This window comes from Astyanax mexicanus, chromosome 17, assembly GCF_023375975.1.
Source record: "Astyanax mexicanus isolate ESR-SI-001 chromosome 17, AstMex3_surface, whole genome shotgun sequence".
Taxonomy (NCBI): Eukaryota; Metazoa; Chordata; class Actinopteri; order Characiformes; family Acestrorhamphidae; genus Astyanax; species Astyanax mexicanus.
In genome coordinates, this window is record NC_064424.1 from 38,676,789 (window position 1) to 38,693,620 (window position 16,832).

Consider the following 16,832-nt stretch of genomic DNA (forward strand, 5'->3'; position numbering starts at 1 on the left):
GAAGAAGAAGAAGAATAAGACTTAAGAAGATCAATACTGTGATTGCATTACTGCAATCACACTAATAAGAATAAGACTTAAGAAGAACAATACTGTGATTGCATTACTGCAATCACACTAATAATAACTAGATTGCAGTTCCTACAGAAACTGCGAGTGTGATTGCAGTGCTGGCTGGTATCTGCTATGGTGTTGCTAAGGTGTTGCTATGGTATCCGGGGTGGTTGCTAAGGTGTTGTTAGGTGGTTGCTAAGGTGTTGCTAGGCGGTTGCTAAGGTGTTGCTATGGTATCCGGGTGGTTGCTAAGGTGTTGCTAAGTGGTTGCTAGGTGGTTGCTAAGGTGTTGCTAGGCGGTTGCTAAGGTGTTGCTATGGTATCCGGGTGGTTGCTAAGGTGTTGCTAGGTGGTTGCTAGGTGGTTGCTAAGGTGTTGCTAGGTGGTTGCTAAGGTGTTGCTAGGTGGTTGCTAAGGTGTTGCTAGGCGGTTGCTAAGGTGTTGCTATGGTATTTGGGGTGGTTGCTAAGGTGTTGCTAGGTGGTTGCTAGGTGGTTGCTAAGGTGTTGCTAGGCGGTTGCTAAGGTGTTGCTATGGTATCCGGGGTGGTTGCTAAGGTGTTGCTAGGTGGTTGCTAGGTGGTTGCTAGGGTGTTGCTAGGCGGTTGCTAAGGTGTTGCTATGGTATCTTGGGTGGTTGCTAAGGTGTTGCTAGGTGGTTGCTAGGTGGTTGCTATGGTGTTGCTAGGCGGTTGCTAAGGTGTTGCTACGGTATCCGGGGTGGTTGCTAAGGTGTTGCTAGGTGGTTGCTAGGTGGTTGCTAGGGTGTTGCTAGGCGGTTGCTAAGGTGTTGCTATGGTATCCGGGGTGGTTGCTAAGGTGTTGCTAGGTGGTTGCTAGGTGGTTGCTAGGGTGTTGCTAGGCGGTTGCTAAGGTGTTGCTATGGTATCCGGGGTGGTTGCTAAGGTGTTGCTAGGTGATTGCTAGGTGGTTGCTAAGGTGTTGCTAGGCGGTTGCTAAGGTGTTGCTATGGTATCTTGGGTGGTTGCTAAGGTGTTGCTACGTGGTTGCTAGGTGGTTGCTAGGGTGTTGCTAGGCGGTTGCTAAGGTGTTGCTATGGTATCCGGGGTGGTTGCTAAGGTGTTGCTAGGTGGTTGCTAGGTGGTTGCTAGGGTGTTGCTAGGCGGTTGCTAAGGTGTTGCTATGGTATCCGGGGTGGTTGCTAAGGTGTTGCTAGGTGGTTGCTAGGTGGTTGCTAGCGTGTTGCTAGGCGGTTGCTAAGGTGTTGCTATGTATCCGGGGTGGTTGCTAAGGTGTTGCTAGGTGGTTGCTAGGTGGTTGCTAAGGTGTTGCTAGGCGGTTGCTAAGGTGTTGCTATGGTATCCGGGGTGGTTGCTAAGGTGTTGCTAGGTGGTTGCTAAGGTGTTGCTAGGCGGTTGCTAAGGTGTTGCTATGGTATCCGGGGTGGTTGCTAAGGTGTTGCTAGGTGTTTGCTAGGTGGTTGCTAAGGTGTTGCTAGGCGGTTGCTAAGGTGTTGCTAGGCGGTTGCTAAGGTGTTGCTATGGTATCCGGGGTGGTTGCTAAGGTGTTGCTAGGTGGTTGCTAGGTGGTTGCTAAGGTGTTGCTAGGTGGTTGCTAGGTGATGTATATGCATAAATTAGATTAAATGGTGTTTGCACGTTGCTACGCAACGTGCAAATACATCAATCAGCTATGCACGCTAGGTTGCTTTGGCCGTTCGGGGGTGTCCAAACTTTTGACCCGTGGCTCCATTACACACAGTACTGGGGGGGCCGGGGTGTCCAAACTTTTGACCCGTGGCTCCATTACACACAGTACTGGGGGGCCGGGGTGTCCAAACTTTTGACCTAATGCTGTTTTATCCCATAGCTGCTCCATTACACACAGTACTGGAGTTCTAGCTACCTGTCCTTCGATCTAGCTGCCGTCCTCCGATTGGCCCCATTCATTCCAATGGGGCCACTTCGTACGACAATCGTACGAAATCCGTACGTCGTAACTTTTCGTAACGCATATTTTCGGAAAGAGCTCAATAAGTTCTACAGGTCCTCAATTGGTTTCATCTTCGTATTTCAAAAATTGCGACGTCCACGGGCGTGCAAAGTTCTGCCCATTCATTTTCAATGGTCAAAAAAACGCGTACTTACGAAGTTTTTACGAAAAACGTAAGTCCGATCGGAAAGCTGTATACAAGCCCACCATTCCCGATATGGACGCACGTTTTCTCTTTTGAACGAAGTCGATATTTCGAAAACTGCGGCACTAGTTAACCGGACAAAAAACAGGTGGAATAATAATAATAAGAAGAATAAGACTTAAGAAGAACAATACTGTGATTGCATACTGCAATCACACTAATAATAATAAGAAGAATAAGACTTAAGAAGAACAATACTGTGATTGCATTACTGCAATCACACTAATAATAATAATAATAAGAAGAAGAAGAAGAAGAAGAATAAGACTTAAGAAGAACAATACTGTGATTGCATTACTGCAATCACACTAATAATAATAATAAGAATAAGACTTAAGAAGATCAATACTGTGATTGCATTACTGCAATCACACTAACTAGATTGCAGTTCCTACAGAAACTGCGAGTGTGATTGCAGTGCTGGCTGGTATCTGCTATGGTGTTGCTAAGGTGTTGCTAAGTGGTTGCTAAGGTGTTGCTATCGTATCCAGGGTGGTTGCTAAGGTGTTGCTAAGTGGTTGCTAAGGTGTTGCTAAGTGGTTGCTAGGTGGTTGCTAAGGTGTTGCAATGGTATCCGGGGTGGTTGCTAAGGTGTTGCTAGGAGGTTGCTAGGCGGTTGCTAAGGTGTTGCTATGGTATCCGGAGTGGTTGCTAAGGTGTTGCTAGGTGGTTGCTAGGTGGTTGCTAAGGTGTTGCTAGGCGGTTGCTAAGGTGTTGCTATGGTATCCGGGGTGGTTGCTAAGGTGTTGCTAGGTGGTTGCTAGGTGGTTGCTAGGGTGTTGCTAGGCGGTTGCTAAGGTGTTGCTATGGTATCCGGGGTGGTTGCTAAGGTGTTGCTAGGTGGTTGCTAGGGTGTTTCTAGGTGGTTGCTAAGGTGTTGCTATGGTATCCGGGGTGGTTGCTAAGGTGTTGCTAGGTGGTTGCTAGGTGGTTGCTAGGGTGTTGCTAGGCGGTTGCTAAGGTGTTGCTATGGTATCCGGGGTGGTTGCTAAGGTGTTGCTAGGTGGTTGCTAGGTGGTTGCTAGGGTGTTGCTAGGCGGTTGCTAAGGTGTTGCTATGGTATCCGGGGTGGTTGCTAAGGTGTTGCTAGGTGGTTGCTAGGTGGTTGCTAAGGTGTTGCTAGGCGGTTGCTAAGGTGTTGCTATGGTATCTGGGGTGGTTGCTAGGTGGTTGCTAGGGTGTTGCTAGGCGGTTGCTAAGGTGTTGCTATGGTATCCGGGGTGGTTGCTAAGGTGTTGCTAGGTGGTTGCTAGGTGGTTGCTAAGGTGTTGCTAGGCGGTTGCTAAGGTGTTGCTATGGTATCCGGGGTGGTTGCTAAGGTGTTGCTAGGTGGTTGCTAGGTGGTTGCTAGGGTGTTGCTAGGCGGTTGCTATGGTATCCGGGGTGGTTGCTAAGGTGTTGCTAGGTGGTTGCTAGGCGGTTGCTAAGGTGTTGCTATGGTATCCGGGGTGGTTGCTAAGGTGTTGCTAGGTGGTTGCTAGGTGGTTGCTAGGGTGTTGCTAGGCGGTTGCTAAGGTGTTGCTATGGTATCCGGGGTGGTTGCTAAGGTGTTGCTAGGTGGTTGCTAGGTGGTTGCTAGGGTGTTGCTAGGCGGTTGCTAGGTGGTTGCTAAGGTGTTGCTATGGTATCCGGGGTGGTTGCTAAGGTGTTGCTAGGTGGTTGCTAGGTGGTTGCTAGGGTGTTGCTAGGCGGTTGCTAAGGTGTTGCTATGGTATCCGGGGTGGTTGCTAAGGTGTTGCTAAGTGGTTGGTAGGTGGTTGCTAAGGTGTTGCTAGGCGGTTGCTAAGGTGTTGCTATGGTATCTGTGGTGGTTACTAAGGTGTTGCTAGGTGGTTGCTAGGTGGTTGCTAAGGTGTTGCCAGGCGGTTGCTAAGGTGTTGCTATGGTATCTGGGGTGGTTGCTAAGGTGTTGCTAGGTGGTTGCTAGGTGGTTGCTAGGGTGTTGCTAGGCGGTTGCTAAGGTGTTGCTATGGTATCCGGGATGGTTGCCAAGGTGTTGCTAGGTGGTTGCTAGGTGGTTGCTAGGGTGTTGCTAGGCGGTTGCTAAGGTGTTGCTATGGTATCCGGGGTGGTTGCTATGGTGTTTCTAGGTGGTTGCTAGGTGATGTATATGCATCAATTAGATTAAATGGTGTTTGCACGTTGCTACGCAACGTGCAAATACATCAATCAGCTATGCACGCTAGGTTGCTCTGGCCGTTCGGGGGTGTCCAAACTTTTGACCCGTGGCTCCATTACACACAGTACTGGGGGGCCGGGGTGTCCAAACTTTTGACCCGTGGCTCCATTACACACAGTACTGGGGGGGGGCCGGGGTGTCCAAACTTTTGACCTAACGCTGATTTATCCCATAGCTGCTCCATACACTCACAGTACTGGAGTTCTAGCTACCTGTCCTTCGATCTAGCTGCCGTCCTCCGATTGGCCCCATTCATTCCAATGGGGCCACTTCGTACGACATTCGTACGAAATCCGTACGTCGTAACTTTTCGTAACGCATATTTTCGGAAAGAGCTCAATAAGTTCTACAGGTCCTCAATTGGTTTCATCTTCGTATTTCAAAAATTGCGACGTCCACGGGCGTGCAAAGTTCTGCCCATTCATTTTCAATGGTCAAAAAAACGCGTACTTACGAAGTTTTTACGAAAAACGTAAGTCCGATCGGAAAGCTGTATACAAGCCCACCATTCCCGATATGGACGCACGTTTTCTCTTTTGAACGAAGTCGATATTTCGAAAACTGCGGCACTAGTTAACCGGACAAAAAACAGGTGGAATAATAATAATAACTAGATTGCAGTTCCTGCAGAAACTGCGAGTGTGATTGCAGTGCTGGCTGGTATCTGCTAAGGTGTTGCTAAGGTGTTGCTATGGTATCCGGGGTGGTTGCTAAGATGTTGCTAGGTGGTTGCTAAGGTGTTGCTAGGCGGTTGCTAAGGTGTTGCTATGGTATCTGGGGTGGTTGCTAAGGTGTTGCTAGGTGGTTACTAGGTGGTTGCTAAGGTGTTGCTAGGCGGTTGCTAAGGTGTTGCTACGCGGTTGCTAAGGTGTTGCTATGGTATTTGGGGTGGTTGCTAAGGTGTTGCTAGGTGGTTGCTAGGTGGTTGCTAGGTGGTTGCTAAGGTGTTGCTAGGCGGTTGCTAAGGTGTTGCTATGGTATCCGGGGTGGTTGCTAAGGTGTTGCTAGGTGGTTGCTAGGGTGTTGCTAGGCGGTTGCTAAGGTGTTGCTATGGTATCTTGGGTGGTTGCTAAGGTGTTGCTAGGTGGTTGCTAGGTGGTTGCTAGGGTGTTGCTAGGCGGTTGCTAAGGTGTTGCTATGGTATCTGGGGTGGTTGCTAAGGTGTTGCTAGGTGGTTGCTAGGGTGTTGCTAGGCGGTTGCTAAGGTGTTGCTATGGTATCCGGGGTGGTTGCTAAGGTGTTGCTAGGTGGTTGCTAGGTGGTTGCTAGGGTGTTGCTAGGCGGTTGCTAAGGTGTTGCTATGGTTTTCGGGGTGGTTGCTAAGGTGTTGCTAGGTGGTTGCTAGGTGGTTGCTAGGGTGTTGCTAGGCGGTTGCTAAGGTGTTGCTATGGTATCCGGGGTGGTTGCTAAGGTGTTGCTAGGTGGTTGCTAGGTGGTTGCTAGGTGGTTGCTAGGGTGTTGCTAGGCGGTTGCTAAGGTGTTGCTATGGTATCCGGGGTGGTTGCTAAGGTGTTGCTAGGTGGTTGCTAGGGTGTTGCTAGGCGGTTGCTAAGGTGTTGCTATGGTATCCGGGGTGGTTGCTAAGGTGTTGCTAGGTGGTTGCTAGGTGGTTGCTAGGGTGTTGCTAGGCGGTTGCTAAGGTGTTGCTATGGTATCTGGGGTGGTTGCTAAGGTGTTGCTAGGTGGTTGCTAGGTGGTTGCTAGGGTGTTGCTAGGCGGTTGCTAAGGTGTTGCTATGGTATCCGGGGTGGTTGCTAAGGTGTTGCTAGGTGGTTGCTAGGTGGTTGCTAGGGTGTTGCTAGGCGGTTGCTAAGGTGTTGCTATGGTATCCGGAGTGGTTGCTAAGGTGTTGCTAGGTGGTTGCTAGGGTGTTGCTAGGCGGTTGCTATGGTATCCGGGGAGGTTGCTAAGGTGTTGCTAAGTGGTTGGTAGGTGGTTGCTAAGGTGTTGCTAGGCGGTTGCTAAGGTGTTGCTATGGTATCCGGGGTGGTTGCTAAGGTGTTGCTAGGTGGTTGCTAAGGTGTTGCCAGGCGGTTGCTTAGGTGTTGCTATGGTATCCGGGGTGGTTGCTAAGGTGTTGCTAGGTGGTTGCTAGGTGGTTGCTAGGGTGTTGCTAGGCGGTTGCTAAGGTGTTGCTATGGTATCCAGGGTGGTTGCTATGGTGTTGCTAGGTGGTTGCTAGGGTGTTGCTAGGCGGTTGCTAAGGTGTTGCTATGGTATCCGGGGTGGTTGCTAAGGTGTTGCTAGGTGGTTGCTAGGTGGTTGCTAGGGTGTTGCTAGGCGGTTGCTAAGGTGTTGCTATGGTATCCGGGGTGGTTGCTAAGGTGTTGCTAGGTGGTTGCTAGGGTGTTGCTAGGCGGTTGCTAAGGTGTTGCTATGGTATCCGGGGTGGTTTCTAAGGTGTTGCTAGGTGGTTGCTAGGTGGTTGCTAGGGTGTTGCTAGGCGGTTGCTAAGGTGTTGCTATGGTATCCGGGGTGGTTGCTAAGGTGTTGCTAGGTGGTTGCTAGGTGGTTGCTAAGGTGTTGCTAGCCGGTTGCTAAGGTGTTGCTATGGTATCTGGGGTGGTTGCTAAGGTGTTGCTAGATGGTTGCTAGGTGCTTGCTATGGTGTTGCTAGGCGGTTGCTAAGGTGTTGCTATGGTATCCAGGGTGGTTGCTAAGGTGTTGCTAGGTGGTTGCTAGGTGGTTGCTAGGGTGTTGCTAGGCGGTTGCTAAGGTGTTGCTATGGTATCCGGGGTGGTTGCTATGGTGTTTCTAGGTGGTTGCTAGGTGATGTATATGCATAAATTTGATTAAATGGTGTTTGCACGTTGCTACGCAACGTGCAAATACATCAATCAGCTATGCACGCTAGGTTGCTCTGGCCGTTCGGGGGTGTCCAAACTTTTGACCCGTGGCTCCATTACACACAGTACTGGGGGGGCCGGGGTGTCCAAACTTTTGACCAGTGGCTCCATTACACACAGTACTGGGGGGGCCGGGGTGTCCAAACTTTTGACCCGTGGCTCCATTACACACAGTACTGGGGGGCCGGGGTGTCCAAACTTTTGACCTAATGCTGTTTTATCCCATAGCTGCTCCATACACTCACAGTACTGGAGTTCTAGCTACCTGTCCTTCGATCTAGCAGCCGTCCTCCGATTGGCCCCATTCATTCCAATGGGGCCACTTCGTACGACAATCGTACGAAATCCGTACGTCGTAACTTTTCGTAACGCATATTTTCGGAAAGAGCTCAATAAGTTCTACAGGTCCTCAATTGGTTTCATCTTCGTATTTCAAAAGTTGCGACGTCCACGGGCGTGCAAAGTTCTGGCCATTCATTTTCAATGGGCAAAAAAACGCGTACTTACGAAGTTTTTACGAAAAACGTAAGTCCGATCGGAAAGCTGTATACAAGCCCACCATTCCCGATAAGGACGCACGTTTTCTCTTTTGGACGAAGTCGATATTTCGAAAACTGCGGCACTAGTTAACCGGACAAAAAACAGGTGGAATAATAATAATAATAATAATAAGAAGAAGAAGAATAAGACTTAAGAAGAACAATACTGTGATTGCATTACTGCAATCACACTAATAATAATAATAATAATAATAATAATAAGAATAAGACTTAAGAAGAACAATACTGTGATTGCATTACTGCAATCACACTAATAATAATAATAATAAGAAGAAGAAGAAGAAGAAGAATAAGACTTAAGAAGAACAATACTGTGATTGCATTACTGCAATCACACTAATTATTTTCCATAAAAATTAAACTTTCATATATTTGAGATTCATTGCACACCAACTGAAATATTTCAGGTCTTTTATTGTTTTAATACTGATGATTTTGGCATACAGCTCATGAAAACCCCAAATTCCTATCTCACAAAATTAGCATATCATGTAAAGGTTCTCTAAACGAGCTATTAACCTAATCAACTGAATTAACGAATTAACTCTAAACACCTGCAAAAGATTCCTGAGGCTTTTAAAAACTCCCAGCCTGGTTCATTACTCAAAACCGCAATCATGGGTAAGACTGCCGACCTGACTGCTGTCCAGAAGGCCATCACTGACACAGAAAGAAATTTCGGAGCGAATAGGTTGTTCCCAGAGCGCTGTATCAAGGCACCTCAGTGGGAAGTCTGTGGGAAGGAAAAGTGTGACAGAAAACGCTGCACAACGAGAAGAGGTGACCGGACCCTGAGGAAGATTGTGGAGAAGGGCCGATTCAAGGCCCTTCTGCGGAAGCAGTGGACTGAGTCTGGAGTAGAAACATCCAGAGCCACCGTGCACAGGAAATGGGCTACAGGTGCCACATTCCCCAGGTCAAGCCACTTTTAAACCAGAAACAGCGGCAGAAGAGTCTGACCTGGGCTACAGAGAAGCAGCACTGGACTGTTGCTCAATTTTTGCATGTCATTCTGAAATCACAGTGCCAGAGTCTGGAGGAAGACTGGGGAGAAGGAAATGCCAAAATGCCTGGAGTCCAGTGTCAAGTACCCACAGTCAGTGAGGGTCTGGGGTGCCATGTCAGCTGCTGGTGTTGGTCCACTAAATGTAAATGGTTTACTGATCATGGTATTACTGTGCTCAATTGGCCTGCCAACTCTCCTGACCTGAACCCCATAGAGAATCTGTGGGATATTGTGAAGAGAAAGTTGAGAGACGCAAGACCCAACACTCTGAATGAGCTTAAGGCCCCTATTGAAGCATCCTGGGCCTCCATAACACCTCAGCAGTGCCACAGGCTGATTGCCTCCATGCAGTGTTGGGAAGTAACGGATTACATGTAACGGCGTTACGTAATCAGATTACAAATTATGAGTAACTGTAATCCGTTACAGTTACTGCTTCAGTAAGTGGTAATCAGATTACAGTTACTCTGCTAAAATAAAAGGGTTACATTGCGGTACTTTCCTATTTTTGCTCTTCCAATCCAACACCGACAAAACGCAAATAACATTTTGCGGTGAAATCGCTCTGATATGACAGGGAACTGTCTGCCCCTCCTCCCGTCTCGCTGCACACACACACACAGGGAGGAGGGGCAGACAGCGGCTCCGCACACACAACGAGACGAAATTAACTGACATTTTGGTCAACGAATAAAAACGAGACGAAAATGTTTGGCAGGGACGAAATCCAATCAGAACTGATTTAGTTCTGTGAAAGGTAGGGACCAGTTAGGAAGAGATCCAATCACTGCTACTTTAGCGGAGGCGCCGCGCGCTCAGTTACAAACCCGGGAATTAACCTGTCTTTACGGAGCTCGACTGGAAGTTAACTCGACAGTGTTCAGCAGGAAGAGAGAGAGGGGAGAGGCGATATATTTCTCCTTTGACGTCGCGAAAAACAAGATAACGTGTAAACCGCATGGAGCGACTCCATCTCCGGTAAAAACACCACTAATCTTTCAGCTTCTGCAGACCAGAGTCACACAGATCTCCATGCAGAGATCCGCGTTTTAATACTGATGTTATTTCATGAGCTGATGTGTTTAACTCGGCAGTGCACTAAAACACAGAACTGATACAGAACTCACTCATTAAGATCAAATCATCTGTTTAGTCTCACAGTGGGAAAGATATAGCTAGTATTAAAGCAGCAGCAGGTCAGAAAGAAACTCAATAATATATCCAAAATAAAACAATAAAATAAGTGAATCTATGAACCCAAAAGTCTGTGTAAAGTTCCTTACAGCACTTTCTCATAAGTTTCTCACTTTAACTCATGAAGTTTCTCAGTACATCCTGAGAGCATCTCTACAGGACAGTGTGTGAAGGTGTGTTTTTGATCTCATTTATAGACTGTAGCTCCAGTAGATGTGCTGGAGATAAAACTAGATCCTTTAAAAGTTGTTTTTGCATCTACAGCTCTGTTTAAACTCTAATTTAACTATTCAGATGTTTTATGACCTGATTTCTAGAGCAAAATTTTAAATGTAACATATGTATAGTCACACACCTACAATAATAATAATAATAATATAATATACATTAAATCATATATAAATATATTTCACTTTCAAACATTAACAATATTACTCAAGTGGTTATTAAACGTTTCATTTTGTATACGTGTAGAGTTAATAATTCAAGGGAACTGATGAACAAGCATTTACATTTACACCCTTTACATTTTAGTCGACTAAATTTACTGTAATTTTAGTAGACTATATTCTTATGACATTAAGTTGACTAAAACTAAGTTGACTAAATTACTAAATTGTGACTTAAACTAAATACTATTTTCTCCACAAGACTATGACTAAGACTAAATCAAAATTTGTTGTCAAAATTAACACTGGTGGCAAACCTGCAAATAGATAGCTTACAGTTGTTGTTACATTGTTTGGTTTTAAATTGTTTTATCATCAATTTATAGAAGTGTTTCATAAAATTGTTTGATGAAATGGTTTCATAAGTATTTTTATAGAGTGATTGAAAAGGCTGTTTTATTTGTTTATCTATTTGTTAACTGGAAAGAAAAATAAAATAATAATATGCAAGATGTGGTTGCTACATTCATTCAGGCTTAAAAAAATGACAATATTGTAAGTAATCCAAAGTAATCAGATTACGTTACTCACTTGAAGTAATGTAACTGATTACGTTACAAATTACATTTTGAGTGATGTAATCAGTAATCTGTAAGGGATTACATTTTAAAAGTAACCTTCCCAACACTGCCTCCATGCCACGCCGCACTGAAGCAGTCATTTCTGCAAAAGGATTCCCGACCAAGTACTGAGTTCATAACTGAACATAATTATTTGAAGGTTGACTTTTTTGTATTAAAAACACTTTCTTCACTTCTTTTATTGGTCGGATGAAATATGCAAATTTTTTAGATTACTTTTTTGCCAAAATCATCAATATTAAAACAATAAAAGGCTTGAACTACTTCAGTTGTGTGTAATGAATCTAAAATATATGAAAGCCTTTATCACAATATGCAAATTTTTTGAGAAGGGACCTGTAGTAGCTAAAGCCCTCTGCACTTAACAAAAAAAAGGAACAGGAGAGGACAGGGTTGACCCCTTCTTCCTGAAGCTTGCATCTCCAGTCATTCTTAAACATATCACATATATTTTTAATCTCTCCATTTTATCAAGCAGAATCCCCATGATCTGGAAAACAGCCCAAGTAATACCACTTCACAAAGGAGGTGACGTTGTAGACCTCAACAACTTTAGACCAATCTCTAGACTGTCATGCCTAGCTAAAATTTTAGAATCCCTAGTGAATGACCAACTCAAGACATTTTTTTTTTTGTGATCAATTTTTTTTCTTGAAAGTGTACAGGTAATCCTCATGTACATTTGTACATTTACATTTTTTTTCTCTTTTCAAAAAGGGAAATAAAAATAAAACCCATACACAAACATACAACTTATAATGCCTTGGACCCCTTTAAACCCTCCTCAAGGTGACACACGCCCCGGATCTCTCTCTGTATACCCATTACAATCCACACATTTACATTTAAGAAAAGTAGACATATAAAATATTACAAATAAATGACTAAAGATAAATTAAAAATATCTAGAAAAATAGAAAATGATCTCAATCACTCTGCACATTATCTTTAACTTGTCAGGTCTTTAGTCTGTCTGCTTCTTATGTCTGTGTTATTCTCAGGTCTGTGTTTCATTCCCAGTGTTTTTCCACTCACCTGTGTTCATTTGTAACTCCGCCCCTTCGTCCCAGGTGTTTCCTGTTCCCTGTGTGTGTGCACCTCTATTTAAGGTCCGTGTTCCATTTCCCCGGTGTCGATCCTTGTACGTTTATCGTCTATCAGTGCTCCATGTTTTCCCCAGTTTCCTCAGTCCTGTTTTCAGTAACTCCCTGTGTATTTTGTATTTGTTTTCGTAAATAAATCCCTTTTTGTTTGCATTTGCGTCCGCCTCCGCGTCCTCCCTGCACCCCGCACCTGACATAACTACACTGTAAACCATATCCCAGGCCTGAAGTGTTTTAAGGCTGGCTGCTCTAAAGAGTGTGGTGGTTGCCATCTTAAAGCCTACATTTTCTTAGCGGCAGGTAGACCAGCCCATTGACTACACTTCTGTTGGAAAGACAGGTCTAGAGAGGAATCATCATTAAGTAAAAGTAATTCTGGTGAATGTGGAATTCTGCTTTCAAGAATGTCACTGAAAGTTAAAGATACCTGTTTCCAAAAATGTTTGACCTCAGGGCAGTCCCAGTATACATGTATAAATGTCCCCAAAGCGTACATAGTTTACAATTAGGAGATGTTATAATCTTCATAAGGTAGCTTTTCCTAGGAGTTAAATACATCCTATGAACAAATTTGTAATGTATGACCTAATGGTCAGGGTTTTTGGATGTATTACATAAATTGTCCCAGACTGAACTCCAACAAATCTCATCAGTTTCAACTAATAAATCTCTTTGCCATGTGGCTTCTACTGGGAGGGGTCTCTGAGGATCAGAAATAAATCTATACATTTTTGATACCATACCCCTTGTTGGTCCCATAATAGTCAGTAGTTTATGGAAAGGGTGAGTGGGCAGGTCTGTACCCCATGGAACACCATATGCTCGCATGGCTGACCTTAACCGCAAATATAAAAAAAGGATGATCCAGGTAGACTATAGTCAGCTTGTAAATCACTGAAGGCCCGTAGACCGCTATCATTGTAGATATCTTGCAAGACATTAACTCCTACGTTGAATATTGGTGAATGTTTGTGCCCTTTACAATCCACATGTAAATATTTGATTACAGTATGGTAAGTTGTGAGTAGACTTGATATAACTGGTCCTAAGTGTGATTTCATTTTCTTCACAGGAATATTAGAAAATATTAAATCTTGTAGTCTGTGAGGTGACGAAATCTGCCTCCAAGAGACCAAGAGATGAATTAGTGTTGAACCATATAGAAAGAGGCCGTAGCACAAAGGACCAGAAGTTCTTCCAAATAAATTTAGAGAGTAGTGAGTGAAGTTTCACTCAATACCCCTTTGGAGGGGCAAGAGGTATCATGAAAGAATAAAAATTAACTCGAGGAAGTATGTCCATCTTAATTATTGATATACGAAAATGTAATGAGTTTGGAAGGGTATTAACTGTTCAAGATCTTTCTCAACCTGACTGTATATATTCTGAAAGTTATTTTTTTACAATAGAAGTGACAGAGGGGAAAATCTCAACACCAAGATATTTAAAACTTATGACTAATGGTATACGAGGGGGGAAAATTGTTTGTGATGCGCTTGAATTTAAATGCATCAGTGATGACTTTGTCCAGTTGATTTTGTATCCTGATATTGTGCGGAACCAATGAAAGGCAGAAATCAGATGGGGTAGTGAAGAATTGGCATTACCCACATATAAAAGTATATCAACTGCATAAAGTGATATTCAATGTTCTGTATTGCAAAAGGTGATGGAAGAGACAAAAGAATGCTGTCTAAGCCCTGTTTAGTTTTGTATTATTTTCAGTTACTTGTTTGTTTCTTTGTTTAGCCCCCCTGTTTTATGTTATCGTTAGACCCTGTTTGTTTTGGTTTGTTTCCTTGTTCTTTGTTTATTTGTTTCTCTTGTTATTTATTTAATAAATTATTTCTTACCCTTACCTGCACTTGCGTCTGCCTCCTCGTCTCCGTGCCTGGCTCTACCTGACATCTAATACCATCTTTTACCTATGATTTTACGATTCCTAGCTGCAGCAGGACAAAGATCTAAAACTCCACCAGCAAGTCCACCTCTGAATGGCTGAAGACTTTGGAGTGGCCTAGTCAAAGTCCTGACTTGAATCCGATTGAGATGCTGTGGCATGAAGGGCAGTTCATGCTCATAAATGCTGCAATGTGGAGCAGTTACAACAATTCTGTAAAAATGAGTGGAGCCAAAATTCCTCCACATCGGTGTGAAAGACTCATTGCAAGTTACCGCTTTTTCACACCCCTGTACAATCACACAGAGCAACTCTAGCAATTTTCTTGTAGTTATTCACTTCAATATGTTAGACCTATGTGCAGGTATTTATCTATATTATTCATTTATTAGTAGTCTGATCAGAGGAGAGTTTTTCCTCACCACTGTCGCTCTCTGTGTTCTATACTTTATGTTTAGTCTGGTTTTCCGTCCTGCTACCTCTGTAAAGCTGTTTTGTGACATCAGTTGTAAAAAAAAATGGTGCCAGGAGCCAATGGAAAAAAGTGGCCAATTGCAAAAGGCTAAAAAGTTGATTGAATATTCATTTTTCCATACAACAGACTTAATTTATTTTGTCTTAATTTATTTTGTTTGATATAGAGTTTTCAGTAGAAGGGTTTTAGTTTATTCAGTTGAAAAATATTAACACATTGTCAGGTGCGGGTGCAGGGAGGACGCGGAGGCGGACGCAAATGCAAACAAAAAAGGGATTTATTAAAGAAAACAAATACAAAATACACCGGGAATAAACTGAAAACAGGACTGAGGAAACTGGGGAACACATAGAGCACTGACAGATGATAAACATACAAGGATCGACACCGGGGAAATGGAACACAGACCTTAAATAGAGGTGCACACACACAGGGAACAGGAAACACCTGGGACGAAGGGGCGGAGCTACAAATGAACACAGGTGAGTGGAAAAACACTGGGAATGAAACACAGAGGAGCCGGGTCACATGAGAACATACAGACAAGAGAACAGACAGGACATGACAGAAACCTCCCCCTAAACGTGCAGCTCCCGAGGCGCGTAAAAACGAACCCCGGGGACCGGCGGCGGGGACAGGCCGGGGAAAACAGGAGCCGAGACCGGGGACTGAAACCGAGACAGGACAGAGAACAGAGACTGGACAGGGCTTGAAAACTGAACAGGGGACGGAGACTGAACAGGGAACTAGACAGGGGACAGAGACTGGACAGGGAACGGAGACTGGACAGGAGACAGAACGGGAGACTGGACGGGGAACTGGACAGGAGACGGAGACTGGACGGGGAACTGGACAGGAGACGGAGACTGGATGGGGAACTGGACAGGAGACGGAGACTGGACGGACACAAACACAGTGACTGGGACAGGAATAGAAAAACCACAGGGGACAGGAACAGGAACAAACACAGACACGGGGACCATGACAGGGAGAGAAAGGGGCACAAAAAACACAGGAGGGTGCCCAGGACCAGCAAAAGTCTGTGGGGACAGCCTGGGCACAGTACTGGGGGCAAAGTCAGGAGGCCCCGGGACAGGCCTGGAAACACGGGGCTTGGGACCAACCATTGTTCTGGGAGTTGGCTTGGGGGTGTACAAAGTTCTAGGAGTGGGCACAGGATCAGAGACGGCCGGAGCCGTGGGCACAGGGTCAAAGGCAGCTGGTACCACGTGGGTGGCAGGCACTGCTGGTGCTGGAGCTGAGGCTGTAGCAGCGGGAGCTGCTGGTGCTGGAGCTGAGGCTGTAGCAGCGGGAGCTGCTGGTGCTGGAGCTGGGGCAGTGGGTGCTGCTGGTGCTTGAGCAGGCGCGGCGGGTGCTGCTGGTGCTTGAGCAGGCGCGGCGGGTGCAGCTTGAGCAGGCGCGGCGGGTGCAGCTTGAGCAGGCGCGGCGGGTGCAGCTTGAGCAGGCGCGGCGATCCTAGGAGCTCGTGACCTGGGAGTAGGCACAGGAGCAGAGGCGGGCAGCCCAGGCACGTCAACTGGGGTGGCAGCGGGCACAGAGTCAGAGGCGGCCGGAGCCGCGGGCACAGAGTCAGAGGCGGCCGGAGCCGCAGGCACAGAGTCAGAGGCGGCCGGAGCCGCGGGCAGCGCTGATACAGAGGCGGCCGGAGCCGCAGGCAGCGCCGATACAGCTGGCGAAGACGCCGATTCAGCGGGAGCTGAGAGTGTGGCTGCCGCCAAGATCCGGCCTGGAACCGCAGATTCAGCAGTGGGCGAGGCTGTAGAAACCAGACCTGGAATCCGGCCGGGCTGGAGAGCTGGAAGCAGGTGGGGCTTGAGTGCTGGAAGCAGGTGGGGCTTGAGAGCGCGGTGGAGCTAGCAGGCTAGCTAGCTTAGCCGGAGCTTCAGAGAGCGGCACTGCCGCCGGCGCTTTCTCGGGGGGCGGCGCGGCCACCGCTGAAGTCTCGGGGAGCGGATGAGCCGCGGGGGTCTCGGAGCGCGGAGCCTCAGCCGCGAGCTTCTCGGAGCGCAGATGAGCCGTGGGGGTCTCGGAGCGCGGAGCCTCAGCCGCGAGCTTCTCGGAGCGTGGCGTCTCGGTCGCGGGATTCTCGGAGCGCGGCATCTCGGCCGCGAGATACTCGGAGCGCGGCGTCTCGACCGCGGGATTCTCGGAGCGCGGATGAGCCACGGGAGTCACAGAGCGTGGCGTCCCATCCGCTGGCTTCACGGAGCGCGGCATCTCGGCCGCGAAAGTCACTGAGCGCGGGTAGAGTACAGCCCCTGGGGGAAACGGCAATGGAGTACGGGCTGGTGCGGGGTAGAGCTCCTC